Here is a 16,833-nt window from a genome sequence, read left to right on the forward strand (position 1 = left end):
CCATATAATGCTCCCTTCAGTGAGTGGCAATTTCTCAGTGCCCTTGTCAATTGTCATGACACATCCCCTCAACCAGTCCATATCCATCCCGAAATGATTAAACATCTATCGGTGGATTACCAGTGCCATCTTCTTGCGGTCTTCAACTGCATCTGGAGCGGTGGCGAATTTCCATTGCAGTGGTGGGAAAGTGTTGTCATTCCAGTGCTAAAACCTGGTAAGGACCTGCTAGATGTGGGTAGCTATCATCCTATCAGCCTCACCAATGTTCTGTGCAAGCTACTCAACTGGATGGTGAGCCAGCAGTTGTGTTGGCTGTTTGAGTCTCGGGGCTTTCTGGCTCCGTCCCATGGCAGTTTTTGCCATGGATGCTCCACCACTGACAAATTGGTATACCCAGAGTCTGCCATCTGAACAGCCTTCTCCTGCTGTCAACACCTTATTGCTGTCTTCTTTGACCTGACAAAAGCCTATGACATCACTTGGCAACATCACATCCTTGCTACATTGCATGAGTGGGATCTCTGGGGCCAGTTACACACAACTTTTTGTTGCTCTGCTCCCTCAGAGTTCTAGTTGGTGCCTCTCACAGTCCCCCCCCCCCCCCCCCCCCCCCTCCACGTCCAAGAGAATGGGGTCCTGCAGGGCTCTGTTCTGAGTGTCCCATAGTTTTTAGTGGCCATTAATGGTCTCACAGCAGCAGTTAGGTCGTCAGTCTTACTCTTCTTATATGCTGATGACTTTTGTATTTCCTTTCGTTCATCTGCTGTTGGTGTGGCTAAACGTCTACTGCAGGGAGCCATTGAAAGGCAGTCATGGACTCGGTCACAGCTTCAGTTTTCAGCCTCCAAGACTTGCCTTATGCACTTCCGTCATTGGCGTACTGCCCACCCTCATCCAGCACTTTACCTTGATGATCAAGTACTTAACATAGTGGAGACTTACTGCTGTTTAGGACTGGTTTCCAATTTCCGCTTGTCTTGGCTTCCCCATCTTTGTCAGCTTAAGCAGAAGTGCTGGCCCTATCTTAACATTCTTCACTGTCTGAGCCGTACAAGCTAGAGTGCAGATCGCCTTGCACTGTAGCAGGTCTAGAAAGCCTTGGTAGAGTCCTGTCCTTGACGATGGGAGACTGGTGTGTAATTCGACTTTTGACCTCAACATTGTGGATGCTGGACCCTATACACCACTGTGTTGAACTTACGACGGGAACTTTACAAACGAGCCCAGTGAACAGCCTCCTTGTGGAATCTGGGGTTCCTCCATTGCGGATCAGGTGACAGCAACTGCTTGCCACTTATGCCATATACATTCGCAGTTCGCCTCAACATCCCAATTAGACTCCTTTTTCCTAACACAATGATCCATCTCCTGCAATGATGGCCCAGATCAGGGATTACAATTGCTGTCCGTGTGTGGTCCCTTCTCACTGAACTCGAGTCTTCCCTTCTACCACCTTTCCACTGGGTCCACTCGCATACACCTCCATCATCCATGCCTCAGCCCCAGCCTCATCTGAACCTGGTGCAAGGCCCTAAGGACTCATTTTTTCCTGAAGTCCTCCGCTGCCCATTTTTCTCTCTTCTCGGCGAGTTCCAGGGCTCAGAAATAGTTCACACTGATGGCTCGATGCTCATGTAGAGGTCACTGCTGCTCATGCTGGACATACTGAACAGTGCTCCTTGCCAGATGGCTGCAATGTTTTCACTGCAGAGTTGGTAGCCATCTCTTGTGCTCTTGAGCACATCAGCTACTGCACAGGTGACTGCTTCCTCATGTGTAGTGGCTCCATAAGCAGGTTACGAGCTCTCGACCACTGCTTCCCCCACCATCCTCCGGTGACAACTACCCAGGACTCTGTTTATGCCTTCGTAAACCGTGGATGTTCAGTGGCCTTCATCTGGACTGCTGGATATGTCAGGATCCCAGGAAATGAACTTGCTGACAGTCTGGCCAAACAGGCTACTGGTAAACTGATCCAGGAGATTGGCACTACATAGACTGATCTCCGATCAGTCTTACGCAGTAAAGTTTTCAGGATCTGGGATACTGAATGACGCACCCTCAGTACACCTAAGTGTTATCAAGGAGACAATGAATGTGTGGAGGTCATCCATACGAGCCAGTGGCAGGGACTCCATTCCCCTTTGCCAGCTCCGCATCAAACATACTCGGCTGACTCACGGTCACCTCCTCCATCATGAGGACCCACCTCAGTGTTGCTGTGGTTCCCACTTGACTGTGATCCACATCTTGTTGGACTGCCCAGTTTTAGCCCTCCATGAGGGCTCCCTACAGTGTTAGGGAGACTGCTTTGATGGGTGATCTACTTTTACGTTTCATTTGTGAGCCAGGTTTTTATCACTCAATCTAAGGGTGGGCGTCTGGCCTTCTCTCCTAGACCTTCACCCTCCCTCCATTTCAACTCTTCCTTGCTCTTTCTTGGCTGTTTGCTTGCCTTGGTGTTCGTCTTTTCCCTAGCTGTGTATCTTTAGCCATGTATTTTTAGTCTGGACATTTTAGTGTGTTGCGGAGTGGCTGGCTCATCCTTCTTTATTCTTGGGATCAGCCAGCCCAGGCCATTTGCTATATTATTTTAATACCTTCTGCTTCTTTTTTCCCTTTTAGTGCACGTTTTCCCGTTTCGGCTTCTATCATTTTCTCTTTTAGAGTGGTCCCAGTTAGAGGGGTGGATGATTTACAGTGATTTGAAGACATTTGTTTATTAGGATAACAACAGGGTTATACCAAGTACTTAAGTTAACATGTAGCCTTGTTAATTAATGTGGCAGATGACCTTGTAGCTCCTTGAAAATTAATTTTCTGATTCTTTGTATGGAGTTAAAGTGAAAGCTGATGTGATGTTTTAGAGCCTGCATAGTACTGTAGATATTGGTGCTTACTTGAAATAGGGGTTCAGTTTTTGCTGGTGTTCAATTTTGACATAGTGAGATACGTATGCACATTTGTTACAGTAGCTGCAAGTTTCCTGCTGCATTGGGCACATTGATCAGTCATGAAGAACAAAACATTAGAAAAAGATAGATATGCATAACATTGCTGTGATGGTTTTGATTTTAACCATAAATGTCATTGTGGTGAGAATTTTATTTCGAGGCAAGAATCACCTCTTATTGTATACAACTGGTTGGAGTGACACTGTGCCAGCAAAGCTCTTTGTTTCCTGATGGTTTTCTATGGCCAAGCACAACTGTGCAACACAATATTTACTTGGAAAGATCTGATAAGTGGTAATGAGGTGAATATTATACTTCGGAAATGTCCAGCTTTTGTTGCAACTGCTTTGCCAATAGCTTGTGGCACACTGAATGCTGTGATAATTAGTCAACAGAGGGATCTTACAGTTTTAATGCCTCCTGTTGCATTAGTAGATCTTAACACTATATCACATTTCAAGGAGTTTGCATATGACTGACATTTGTGCCAGGTATAACAACAATTGCAACTTAACCTAGGAAAGCATGAAACCTAGCAGTAATGAAAACACTATGATTCACTCTGATGCAACTTTAGTTATCACAAGCTGGGAATGGTTACAAATTGATAACTTGAAAGGTCACATATATCTGTACAAGGGAAAGGATACAGTGTCTCCTTGATAAGAAAATGTATTTATCATTTATTAAAGATCTGCATTCAGTAAGAGAGAAAAAAATACTTGAACCTGTTGATCAGTCACATGGAAAGTGTGGAAGTGTTGTCAGATTAGTTCAATGAGAACAGAGCTTCCTTTGACTTACTGAAAGGTGCAGATGTGGGCAAGACTGAAGACAGAGAATGTGGTGCTGATTAAAACAGATGCTCGTGATTTTTTTATTGCTGCAGCAACCGGCCCAGCAGGAGCAGCTGTTGTTCAAACATACCTGATGACATTCTTCTTATTATATCTGATGCCTGTACTGCTGTTCCACATATTGCTAATGTTGTAACAGTGATTGCTGCTGATATTCAAAAATTTTTGGTAACACTGAATCCATTTCTCTGTATTGCACTCCAGAGTACAAGAATTTTCCTCACTAGAGTTACATCTACATCGACATCTGCTTTCTTAACAATCATGAATAGTATTACAGAACATGTTAAATTCATGAAGTGATTGATGCACAACAATGACTGCGTAGAAGTTTTTACATCGGAGCAAGGTTAGTAGTGTTCTGAAGAGCAAGTCCAGACAAAGTATGCAGAGGGTGAGGTCCATAATTTAGTGTTCCAACAGCAAAGCATTCAATATACTATAGGCCTAATCACTGTGGCCAGTCTGTGTTGTGTCCTTTATGGGAAGTAGGCTGTATGATCAGGTGGCAGCAGCCTGTTGGTGATGAAGGGCATCTCGGAACAGTGTCCTCCCGAACTGTGCAGATTCCACGGACTCTTCTGTATTATCATCTATTGACAAAGACATATAACCCATAACAGATAGTAGTATTTGCAGTATGTTAAATGTCATCCTCTTCATGTGAAATTTTCCTCCTACATCCTTGGAATTTGACAAATATATTGTTGTAGATGCTGATTTGCTGCATGAAAACTCAAACACTCTCACCAGCCTGGTCCTCAGGCATGTTGCACCTACAGTGACTGTATTACTACTTGCTCCTCAGAAAACAGTGCTGCTAGAGTACATTAAACTATGTCAAGCTTGCTTACAGCAAGGAAGGAAGATAAATTTAACACCCAATTGCAGTGAAGTCAATAGGGATCGACAAGGATAGGAGCAAGAAATCGGCTTATGTCCTTTCCAAAGGAAATTTGAATGGCCAGAGAGAGATCTGGAATCTACTTCTCCCAAATACAAGTGGAATGTCTTAACCAGTGTTCACCATTGTAGAACATCTTATTCTGAAATTAAATCCAACTTAGCCATTCTTTTCTCCATACAACCCTGAGTAACTTTGGGCAACCTCACACCACCCTTTCCAAACTCTGCAATATATAGATCACACACACTCTTCACATCTTAATGCTTCATATCCACATGGCCACTTCAGCTACGAGACTGGGGCTAGTGCACTCTCTTACTAAATTCTTCTTCTGCTATGTCGCTGGTAAGAATTGCTCAATCATAAAGATACCCATTTTAAAGACAACCTGTGGTATACATCACATTATGTACAACTTTTATTTGCCCTTTCATATCAACATGTGAGCACAAAGCTGTCAGTGAAGATGTGTGGACACAGATTAGGTTTGTGGTGTCATGAAATACCTTCTGTAGAGCATGGTCTGTGACAAAGTAACCCTGACCTCTTCATCACATTTACTGCTCAGAACTTAGTAGGGTAAGTCACTCAACTACAGGTGCTCTTGTCCCACCATTCATCTCTTACATCTGTATTGCCCCTATCGGTTTTTACTCCTTCTCTCTTCTCCACTGATGCTATGGTTTTTGAATTTGTTTTGTGGCCTCAGGTGTATTTTCTTTCCTAGTTTCTGTCTTGCTCTTTGTTTGTATCTTGTTCGATTTTATCTATTGCTAAACATTCTCACTGCAGTTCTGCACACATTCTCATTGCTTCTCGTACCTCTGGGTAGTGATCATCCCCTCTGCTCTTCTAAGTTCTCAGATTTTTAAATCTTCTCTTTCAGCATTTGGTTCTAGATTTCTCTCACCCTTTCATAGTATGTGTTCCTTATGGTCATTGATACAAGACTAAGAAATTGCTGCTTTTATGTTGTGTGCAAGAGTGCCTGTATTTTCATGCTGAAATCCATCGGAGATGAGGATTAATTTAAAAAGTCAGTATGAAGATACGTAAACGGCTCCTAAACAGCAACTACAGTGAATGTGTTTCTAATGTGGAAAATAGACTTGATCATCATTATTTCAATGTATTTAAGTTTGCTATTATACCTATGGTAATGTGAAGTTCAGTAGATTGAACATTTTTACGAGTGAAGGTAAACACACACTTCTTTGAACTAGTGTGTGCATGGGCACACTCACACAAGCACGCTTGTGCTCGCTACAGTTTTGTGCGCGCTTGTCTCCCCCCCCACCCCCCCCCCCCCCCACCACCCCCCTGCGGTTCCGGGGGTTAGAATAGGCCCAAGGTATGCCTGCCTGTCATAAGAGGTGACTAAAAGGAGTCTCTCACATTTTGGCCTTTATCTGGTGGTCCCCTGTAGGGTTTGAAGTCAATTTTTCGAAATTTTCCTAAAGGCAGAGCCAATTGGGGAAGGGCGCCTTACATGGTGCATCGTGTCTATTGTGCATTGAGATCTTTAGCCCACTTTCTCGTCGTTGCATTGCAGTCCCGCTCGTTCTCCATCTCTTGGGCGAAGACACCTTCTTGCACAAATTTTCCGCCATGCACTATGCAGTGTCACTTTCTGTGCTGACGATGACCATGGACTTCTTTGCACCTCATATCCAGTATGGTAGCTAGTCTGTTGTGGTGGGGCCGCCATGTACCCTGTTGGTTGTAGCCCCCTGACAACACAGGGATCGCCCTGCTGATGCCTGCGCCTTTGAATCCCCATGTATGCCAAGGAGTAGATGCCTGTCACTCTGGGGCATCGGGACTCCCGGCAATGGCCATCCTGCCAGGTGGCCTTTTCTGTGGCTGGGTGGTGCCCATGGGGAGGGCCCCTGGTCGGAGTGGGTGGCATCAGGGCGGATGACAAACCATGAAGTGTAGTACGTCATCTCTTGCTGGTGGTCAAACACCAGCAGTCTCTAAGCGAGCAAAGTCTAATTTCAGTACTAAGAAATATGACGCCAAGTCATTCCCCTCCCTGTCCACACCATGGGAGGAACACCAGGCTAAGGATGGCAGTAAAGCTTAATCGCCCCAGTACCTCATATGTACGAGAGTTGATGGGGATCTTTCATGTCCATCAAGCCTCAGTTTTTTGTGGAACATTTGGAGTACAAGTTTGGGGAGGTGGAGGGTTTGTCCAAAATGCACTCTGGATCAGTTTTGATAAAAACAGCATCCTCTGCCCAGTCATGAGCTTGGGGCAAGTTGGGGGATATTGCTGTTACCATCACACCTTATAAGAGCTTAAATATGGTCCAGGGTATTATATTACACAGGGACCTTCTTTTGCAGTCTGACAATGTGCTGCGTGTCAATTTAGAACAGCGAGGTGTTCATTTTGTCGTGTGCATCCATCAGGGTCCGAGGGTGACGCATTGCCTGAGAAGGTGAAGGTGATGGTCTACCAATGTGATGTCAAGCCATATATCCCTCCCCCTGCGGTGCTTTAAGTGTTCGAAGTTCGGCCATATGTCTTCCCACTGTACTTCAAGCCCCACCTCTTGAGATTCTGGACATCCATCGCATCCCAATACCCCATGTGCCCCACCTCCCATCTGTGTCAACTGCGGAGAGCATCACTCACCTTGCTTGCCAGACTTTACAGAAAGAGAGGAAAATCATAGAATATAAGACCTTGGACTGACTGACCTACACTGAGGCTAAGAGGAAATTTGAGTGCCTACATCCTGTGGGTATGACTTCCTCACATGCCGCTGCTGTGAGAACAGTTGTCGCTCCATCAGTTCCTCAAATTCTTGTCGCCTCTCAGAACCGGGAGACTACACCTGCCCCCTTGATGGCTTGATGGTGGGGGTCACTTCGCTCCCTGTTGCTCCTGCACCACCTACTTCGGGAGCAACACCTCCGCCCCCTCCCCCCTCCCACCCATTGGGGATTTCAGTCCCCACTTCTGAGCCAGAGAAACATAAGGCTTCTTCGGCTCCTCTTGCTAGGAAGGGATCCCTTGGGTCACTCCCTTCCCAGGTTTCTGCCAGTGGGAAAGATGACCCCAGCCAGTGGCTGAAGAGCCCAAAAGCAGCTGGTTGTAGGGCTTCATGCTCATCTTCAGTCCTGGAGACTGCTTCAGTGAAGTCCTCTCCGCCAGGGAAACCCAAGGAACAGTGTGAGAAATTGAAAAAGAAGACCCTCAAGAACAAGGAACTTGTGTTGGTACCCACACCACCACTACCTACAAGCTCTGTGTCTGAAGATGCGGTGGAGATTCTGCTGTCCGCTGAGGACCTGGATCTCGCTGGACCCTTAGACACCATGGATATAGATTGCTCAGGCAAAAAGTCGGTGGCAGCAAGTGACACTGCGGCGTAAACTGCCTCATTGAATGCTCCATGCCTTACCAGTCTCACCATGATGTCATCCTCCAGTGGAATTGCTGCGGTTTTTTCCACTGTCTGGCTGAGCTGCAGCAACTGTTAAGCTTTACACCTGCTCTCTGCATTGCTCTCCAGGAAACCTGGTTCCTGGCAATGCGGACCCCTGCCCTCCATGGCTGTAAGGGATATTATAGGAAACATAGTGACTATAATCGAGTGTCAGGTGGAGTTTGCGTTCATGTCCTAAACTCAGTCTGTAGTGAAACTGTGCCCCTTCAACCCCTCTTGAAGCTGTGGCTGTCGAATACGGACAACGCAAGAAATAACTGTCTGCAATGTATATCTTCCTCCAGATGGTGCAGTACCCCTGAATCTATTAGCTGCACTGATTGATCAACTCCCTAAACTGTTCCTACTGTGGGGAGATTTTAATGTGCATAACCTGTTGTGGGGTGACACCATGCTTAATGGCCGAGGCTGAGATGTCAAAACTTTACTGTATTAGTTCGACTAATGCCTCTTAAATACTGGGGCCACCACACATTTCAGTGTGGCTCGAGGGAGTTACTCAGCCGTTGATTCATCAATTTGCAGCCCAGAACTTCTCCCATCTATCCACTGTACAGAGCATGATGACCTGTGTGGTGGTGACCACTTCCCCCCTCTTCCTGTCACTGCCCTGGTGTCAGGCCCACAGATGCCTGCCCAGATAGGCTTTAAACAAGGCAGACTGGGAAACTTCCACCTCTGATGTCACCTTTGAGTCTCCCCCACATGGCAACATCGATTTGATGGTTGAGCAGGTCACTACCACAATTGTTTCTGCGGCAGATAATGCGATCCCTTGCTCTTCAGGGTGCCCCCGGCGAAAGACAGTCCGTTGGTGGTTGCTGGAAGTCGCTGAAGCAATTGCAGAGCGTTGGTGAGCTCTACAGTGACATAAACAGCACCCTTCCCTAGAGCAACTGATAGCTTTTAAGTTGCTCTGTGCCCACATTCGCCAACTTATCAAACGACGGAAGCAGGAGTGTTGGTCGAGAAACGTCTTGACCAATGGGTGCCATACATCACCTTCCCATGTGTAGATGAAGATCAGACGTCTTTTTAGGTACCAGACCCCTACAGGTGTCCCTGGTGTTACCATCAATGGCGTGCTATGTACCGATGTAAACACGATTGCTGAGCACTTGGCTTGAGCACTATGCTCGAGCCTCTGCATCGGAGAACTACCCCCCAGCCTTTTGCACCCTCAAATGGCAGATGTAAAGTCCTCTCGTTCACTACACACCACAGTGAACCCAGTATCGCCCCATTTACGGAGTGGGGGCTCCTCAGTGCACTTGCACATTGCTGCAACACAGCTCCTGGGCCAGATCGGATGCACAGCCAGATGATTAAACATCTCTCCTCTGACCACAAGTGACATCTCCTTGTCATCTTCAACTGGATCTGGTGCAATGGTGTCTTTCGATTGCAATGGCAGGAGAGCAAAATCGTTCTGGTGCTCAAACAAGGTAAAAACCTGCTTGATGTGGATAGCTATCGGCCCATCACCCTTGCCAATGTTGTTTGTAAGCTGCTGGAATATATGGTGTGTCAGCGGTTGGGTTGAGTCCTGGAGTCACGTGGTCTACTGCCTGCATGTCAGGGCAGCATCCGCCAGGGGCACTCTACCACTAATAATCTTGGGTCTCTCGAATCTGCCATCCGAATAGTGTTCTCCAGACGTCAACATCTGGTTGCCGTCTTTCTTGACTTGCATAAAGCATACGACATGACCTGGCGACATCATATCCTCACCACATTCTATGAGTGGGGTCTCCAAGGCCTGCTCCCGATTTTTATCCAAATCTTCATGTTTCTCCATACTTTCCGTGGCCAAATCCGTGCCTCCCATAGTCTCCCCCCCCCTCCCCCCTCCTAATGAGAATGTCATTCGTATTGAGTCTCTCTCTATTTTTAGTGGCCTTCAATGGTCTAGCAGCAGCTGTAGGGCTGTCTGTCTCACCCTATCTGTATGCAGATGAATTCTGCATTATGTACTGCTCCTCCAGTACTGGTGTTGCTGAGTGGCACCTACAGGGAGCCATTCCCTAGGCGCAGTCATGGGCTCTAGCCCACGGCTTCCAGTTTTCAGCCGCAAAGTCGTGTGTCGTGCATTTCTGTCGGCGTCGTAACATTAATCCAGAACCAGAACTTTACCTTAATGACGATCCACTCACTATAGTGGAGACATATCGATTCTTATGATTGGTTTTCAACGCCCCGTTGACTTGGCTACATCACCTTCGTCAGCTTAAGCGGAAGTGCTGGCAGCACCTCAATGCTCTCCGCTGCCTGAGCAGCGCCAACTGGAGTGCTGATCGCTCTACTCTGCTGCAGCTTTACAAAGACCTTGTTCAATCCCGCCTTGACTATGGGAGTCTGATTTACGGTTCGGCAGCACCCTCAGCATTGCATGTACTTGACCCAGTGCACCACTGTGGTGTTCGCCTAGTGACAGGAGCTTTTAGAACAAATCCGGTGACCAGTTCGTGGTGGAGGCTGGAGTCCCTAAGTTGCAGATCCGTCGTGCACAACTGCTTGCCAGATATGTTGCATTCATTCGTAGTTCTCCTGCATATCTGAATTACCATCTTCTTTTCCCAACCATGGCAGTTCATCCCCCGCATCGGCGTCCCAGGTCAGGGCTAATGATTGTGGTTCGTTTGTGATCCCTTCTGTCTGAACTGGGATCCTCCCCTAAAGGGTCTGTCCGCATACACCTCCGTGGTGTACACCTGGGCCACAGATTCATCTGGATCTTTCGCATGACCCTAAGAACTCGGTTACTCCTGCCACTCTCCACTGCCACTTCCTCTCGATTCTTGATGTTTTCTGGGCCTCTGAAGTGGTTTACACTGTCGGCTGAATGGCTGATGGTCATGTTGGCTTCACCTACATCCCCAGAGGACTTTTTGGACAGCATTCCTTGCCTGATGGCTGCAGTGTATTCGCTGCAGAGCTGTTGACCCTCTCTCATGCACTTCAGTATATCCGTTCATGCCCCGGGGAATTGTTTCTTCTGTGTACTGACTCCTTGAGCAGCCTACAAACTATTGACCAGTGCTACCCTCGCCATCCTTTGGTAGTGTCCCTCCAAGAGTCCATCTATGTCCTGGATCGGTCCTGTCGTTCAGTGGTGTTTGTGTGGACCCCAGGAAACGTCGGCATCCCAGGCAATGAACTTGCCGACAGGCTGGCGAAACAGGCTATGTGGAAACCGCTTCTGGAGATAGGCATCTCTGAGCCTGACCTGCGTTCTGTCTTACCCTGCAGAGTTTTTCGGCTTTGGGAGATGGAATGGCATAACAGTACACACAACAAACTACGTGTCATTAAGGAGGCTATGAATGTGTGGAGGACTTCCATGAGGGCCTCTCGGAGGGAATCAGTTGTCCTCAACCGGCCCCACATTGGCCACGCTTGGGTGACCCACGTTTACCTCCTGCGCTGTGAATACCCACCTGAGTGTTGGTACCGTGCCTGGTTGACAGTGGCCCATATTCTGGTGCACTGTCCCACTTTTACTGCCCAACGACGAATTCTTGGGTTACCGGACTCATTGCCGCTGATTTTATCTGACAACGCCTCATTGGCTGATATAGTTTTACGTTTTATTCGTGAGGGTGGGTTTTGTCATTTGACCTAAGTTTTAGCACGTGTTCTTTGTCCGCCACCCTAGTGCTTCTAGGGTGGATGTTTTAATGTGTTGCTGCAGAGTGGCTAGCTTCTACTTTTTTATTCTCATGGTCAGCCAGCCATGGTAATCTGCTTTGTTATTTTAATCTCTTCATCCCATTTCTTGCGTTCCTGTGTTTTTCTTGTCCCATTTTGTCCACTTTCATGTTTGCTGCCCTTCATCGCTCTTGGGATTTTTCCTTTCATTCTGTTTTGTGTTGTCAGTCTCGTTTGTTTTATTCTCACACTTGTTGCATTGTTTTATTTGGAACAATGTACTGATGACCGTATAATTTGGTCCCTTTCCCCCTCTTTTAATCGAACCAACCAACACACCTCTTCCCCTTCTCTGTCCCCCTCTCTCCCTACCACCACCTCACCAGCCTAACCCACTGCCCCCCCCCCCCCCCCACCCACCCACCCTCCACCTGGTCTTGCCCCACAGCCCCCGCCACCCAGTTCTCGCCCCCCCCCCCCCACACGGTTGCCCCAGTGCCCCCCACCCCCCCTTCTTTCATGTGTACAGCTACATTGTGCTGATTGACTATTAATCCTTTTTATGGTTTGTAAGTTGCACTGTGCAGACTTTCCTGCAAAATTCAGTTTATACGAGGAATGTTAAAAAAATCTTGGGAATTTTCGTTTTCCAGAAATAAGTATATTTTTTTATTTATATTAATGCTATCTCCTCCAAAGTAGTCTCAGTTAGATATTATATACTTGGGCCAGCATTTCTTCCAATCCCCAAAACACTTCTGGAATTTGATCTTTGGGTTAGCACTTAGCTCGTTCAGCGATGTGCTTTTAATCTTGTCTAATCTTGGAAAGTTCTCTTTGTTTTTGGATACAGAAAAATATCTGGCAAATAGGGAGGCTAGGGCATCATTATGGTGTCGGTTTCCACAAAAAATACGTGAACAAGCAATGAAGTGTGAGCAAATGCATTATTGTGGTGCAAAAGCCACAAATTTTTTTTTGCCAAAAATCTGGGTTCCTTTTTTTCCGATTGCTTCCCACAAATGCCACTGAACTTGTAGATAGTACTTGTTGTCGATGATTTAACCTTTTGGCAACAACTTGTGATGCACTATGCTGTTAAAATTTGAAGAAAACATTGACCATAGTCTTGACATTCGACCACACTTGCCAGATGCCTCCACCCAGACCATTGAGCCTTAGTTTTGATGTCATACCCATACACTCATGTTTCGTTACCTTTTGAGACACGTTTCAGTAGTTTTGTGTTGTTGACATCATTTGGTAACTCCCTAGCAATTTCCATTCCCAACTGGATTTGCTCGCAATTTGACACCTCCAGCACAGATTTTACTGTTACGTGTGTCATACCCAAAACATCAGAAAGAATTTCAAGGCAGGAGCTGATTGATATACCAACACCATCAGCAACTTCTCTGATAGTGAGTCAGTGATGGTTCATAATCATTTCTCTAACTTTTACCGACTTTTCTTTGGTGGTTATTGTTCTGGGGCATCAAGAATGTTGGTCATCTTCAGCCTCTTCACAGCCATCCTGGAAATGCTTATACCTCTCATAAATCCCAGTTTTACTCATAGACGTTTCACCAAAAGCAGTAGTAAACATTTCTAAAACTCTCTTAAATTTTATTCCATATTTATAGCAAAATTATTGCAAATTCTCTGATGCATTTTTAAAACAAATCAGTAATCCTCAGTTGTAAGCCGAGAGACATAACCTTCATGACAACTGATGATAGACCAAATGTCCAATGTGGCTACCAGTGTGCAGACATGTTTCAGACATGTTTACCAACACAACAAATCAAAATTGTGCCAACTCGACTAATACAGCTCATGATATTACAAAAATCCTAATATTTTTTTTAACACACTTTGTACATTGGTGATAATGTATAGCAACCATTGAACCTTTCTTTTTTTTAATTTCAGGAAACAAAACGGAAACAGATGGCTGAGGCAGCAGAAAGGCGACAAAAGGAGCAGGAGTCAAGGGGAGTGAAAAATCCTCAACAGCCACGGAAAAAAATGCCAGCAGCAGAATTACCTGAAAATTCTAATGCAGTTCTGAAGGTAAAGAGAATAAAGTCATATTACTAATATTTTAATGGTTTTGTTGCACTGTGGTTATTCCAACTTCAGATTTTATGGTAAGGGACAGATATTCAGGTAGTGAAGAAAGGGGAAAATTTAATTGTGATGAGGGACTGGAATTAAATAGTAGGACAAGGAAGAGAAGTAAAAATAGTAGGCTGTGGACTTGGGAAATAGAATAAAAGAGGAAGCTGCCTGGTAGAATTTTACACAGAACATAATTTAATCATTGCTAACACTTGGCTGAAGAATCCTGGAAGAAGGTTGTATACATGGAAGATGCTCAGAGACACAGGGTGGTTTCAGATTGCTTATATATAATGGTAAGATACAGATTTAGGAAGCAGATTTTAATCTGTAAGACATTTCCAGGGACAGATCTTCGGGAGGCCGACGGTTCAAACCCGTGTACAGCTATCCAGATTTAGGTCCTTTGTGATTTCCCTAAATCACTTCAGGCAACTGCTGGGATGGGTCCTTTGAAAAGGCACAGCCGACTTTCGTACCCATTCTTCCACAATCGGAGCTTGTGCTCCATTTCTAATGACCCCATTGTCGAAATGGACATCAAACACTAATCATCTACTCCTCCTCCTCCTCCTCCTCCTCCTCCTCCTCCTCCTCCTCTTCCTCCTCCAGGCGCAGATGTTCACTCTGACCATAATTTATGAGTTACAAGCTGTAGAGTAAAACTGAAAAAATTGCAAAAAGGTAGAAAATTAAGAATATGGGACCCAGGTAAGTTGAACAAACCAGAAATTGTTTGGTAGTTCAGGAGGCAGCGTTAGGCAATACAGAAGACAGTGAATGGGTAGAAACAAGAAAGGAATACAGAAGATAATGAATGGGTAGAAACAAGAAAGGAATACAGAAGGCTTGGTCCCATAGGAACTTACCACAAAAATACAGAAGATAATGAATGGGTAACCTGAAAGATGAAATAGTGAAGGCAGCAAATTATCAAATAGGTAAACAAAGAAAGCCTTTCAGAAATCCTTGGATATCACAGACGATACTGAATTTTATTGATGAAAGGAGAGGGGAAAAAAGAAGTAGAGCATATGAAGCAGGCAAGAAGGAATATAGACTCCCCAGAAATGAGATTGACTGTAAGTGCAGAATGGTTAAGCAGAAATGGCTTAGAGGACAGATGCAAGGCTATATATGCATATACAACTAGTGGAAGGATAGACACAGCCTATAGAAAAATTAAAGCATTCTTTGGGGAAAATAGAAGCAGCTGTATGAATTATAAAGGGTTCAAACAAGAGAAAGCTCACAGGTGGGAGTGTATAGAGAGGCTGTGCAAGGGAAATGAACTAGGAGGCACTATTATTGATAGGGGAGATGACATACAAGAAGGCAAGATGGGAGACATGACACTGCAAGAATAATTTGATAGAACACTCAAAGATCTGACTGGAAACAAGGCCCCTGGAGAAGACAACATTCAGTTAGAACTACTGATTGGGAGAGCCAGCCATGACAAAACTTTTCCGTCTGGTGTGCAAGATGTATGAGATAGGTGAAATAATCTCATGCTTCAAGAAGAATGTAATAATACCAATTCCAAAGAAAGCAGTTGCAGACAGGTGTGGATATCACTGAACTATGAGTCTAATAAGTCGTAATTGAAAAATATTGACACGAATTATTTCCAGAAAAAGGAGAAATTGGTAGGAGCCTACCTTGGCGAGATGAGTGTGGACTTCCGAGAAATATAGGAACACATGAGGCAATACTGACCCTAAAACATCGCTTAGAACACGACCATTCAGCAGTGCTGGTCAGGATCATGTAGCCTCTGGAAATAAACAGAGCAACAGGCAAGAGCAACTGAAAGAGTGTGAGCCTCGTTGGCCGCCAGTTCAAGTTGTGAACAGTTAGATGTGGCAGAAGCAGGAAGCAGCTCCCAACAGCAGGCCCTCAGAACCACCTTCTTTTAATCCTGCATGAGATGATCTATATCTTTTTACTGGATATGATGCCTGTGTAAAATGTAGTGTGTCACACAGTATTAAACCACATCAGGAAATTCAATTTGTGATGTCATTACGCAGTACATCATGTGGCAGATATGACAAATATATCGACAGCAAACGAATTACAATAATCCTTGTACTGAAAGCCAGGTTTTCAAACAAAGTAAGTCACTTCTTAATAACTTTCTGTTGTAATATGGTGACAGTGGAAGAAATAAAACAAAATTGCTTTGTTTCAACAATCACCCTGCCAGTTTTGAGAGCTCATGCTACAGATATTATTTGATAAAAATATTTTGTATTATTTGTAGGGTGTTGATCATCTTGGAAGAGACTCTTCTGTGAAAATAAGCTACAGAATTTCTCATCAAATAGCTGTGAACTTGAAGCCATTTGCTGAAGGTGAATTTATTAAGAATGCTTTGTGATAGTGAGGCACTGTAATACAGGCCGAATTGAAGAATTAGCAGAAGATGTGGAGGCTCACCTGAAAATGAATATTAATGACAGTGTTGTTTTCTTTATGACTCTCATGACTTGTCAGACACAGCGTAGCTGGTAATTTTCATCAGGACCACAAACAAAATGCAGGAAGTTCATGAGGAGATGTTAGATCTCATCCCATTGAAGGACACAACAACAGATAAAGACATGTCCAATGCACTTAAAAGATTGTGTAGAAGTTTGGTCTGCTGTGGGAATTACTAACTTCCGTATCAACAGACGTTGCTCCAGCTATGACTGGCAAAATCAGTGGTTTAGAAGGCTGCTTCCAGAGAAAAATCAGGATTCATGATCTTCCGGTTATCCCTATACATTGCTTGATTCATCAACAACATTTGTGTTGCAACAGCATAAAACTGAATAATCTAATGAGCTTGGTTGTGAAAATCGCTAATTCTCTTGAAGCAAAAGGATTCAATAATC

General features: G+C 45.0%; 1 long non-coding RNA gene across 1 annotated transcript in view; it reads left to right on the plus strand.

Annotated features, from left to right (window-relative positions):
• Nucleotides 1-13,900, plus strand: part of LOC126471620 (uncharacterized) — a 38,269-nt gene extending 24,369 nt beyond the window's left edge. Inside the window, exon 3 of the long non-coding RNA XR_007586354.1 lies at nt 13,763-13,900. This is a non-coding gene — a long non-coding RNA (uncharacterized LOC126471620). The remainder of the gene's footprint in view (nt 1-13,762) is intronic.
• The last annotated feature ends 2,933 nt before the right edge of the window (nt 13,901-16,833 follow it).

This window comes from Schistocerca serialis, chromosome 3, assembly GCF_023864345.2.
Source record: "Schistocerca serialis cubense isolate TAMUIC-IGC-003099 chromosome 3, iqSchSeri2.2, whole genome shotgun sequence".
Lineage (NCBI taxonomy): Eukaryota > Metazoa > Arthropoda > Insecta > Orthoptera > Acrididae > Schistocerca > Schistocerca serialis.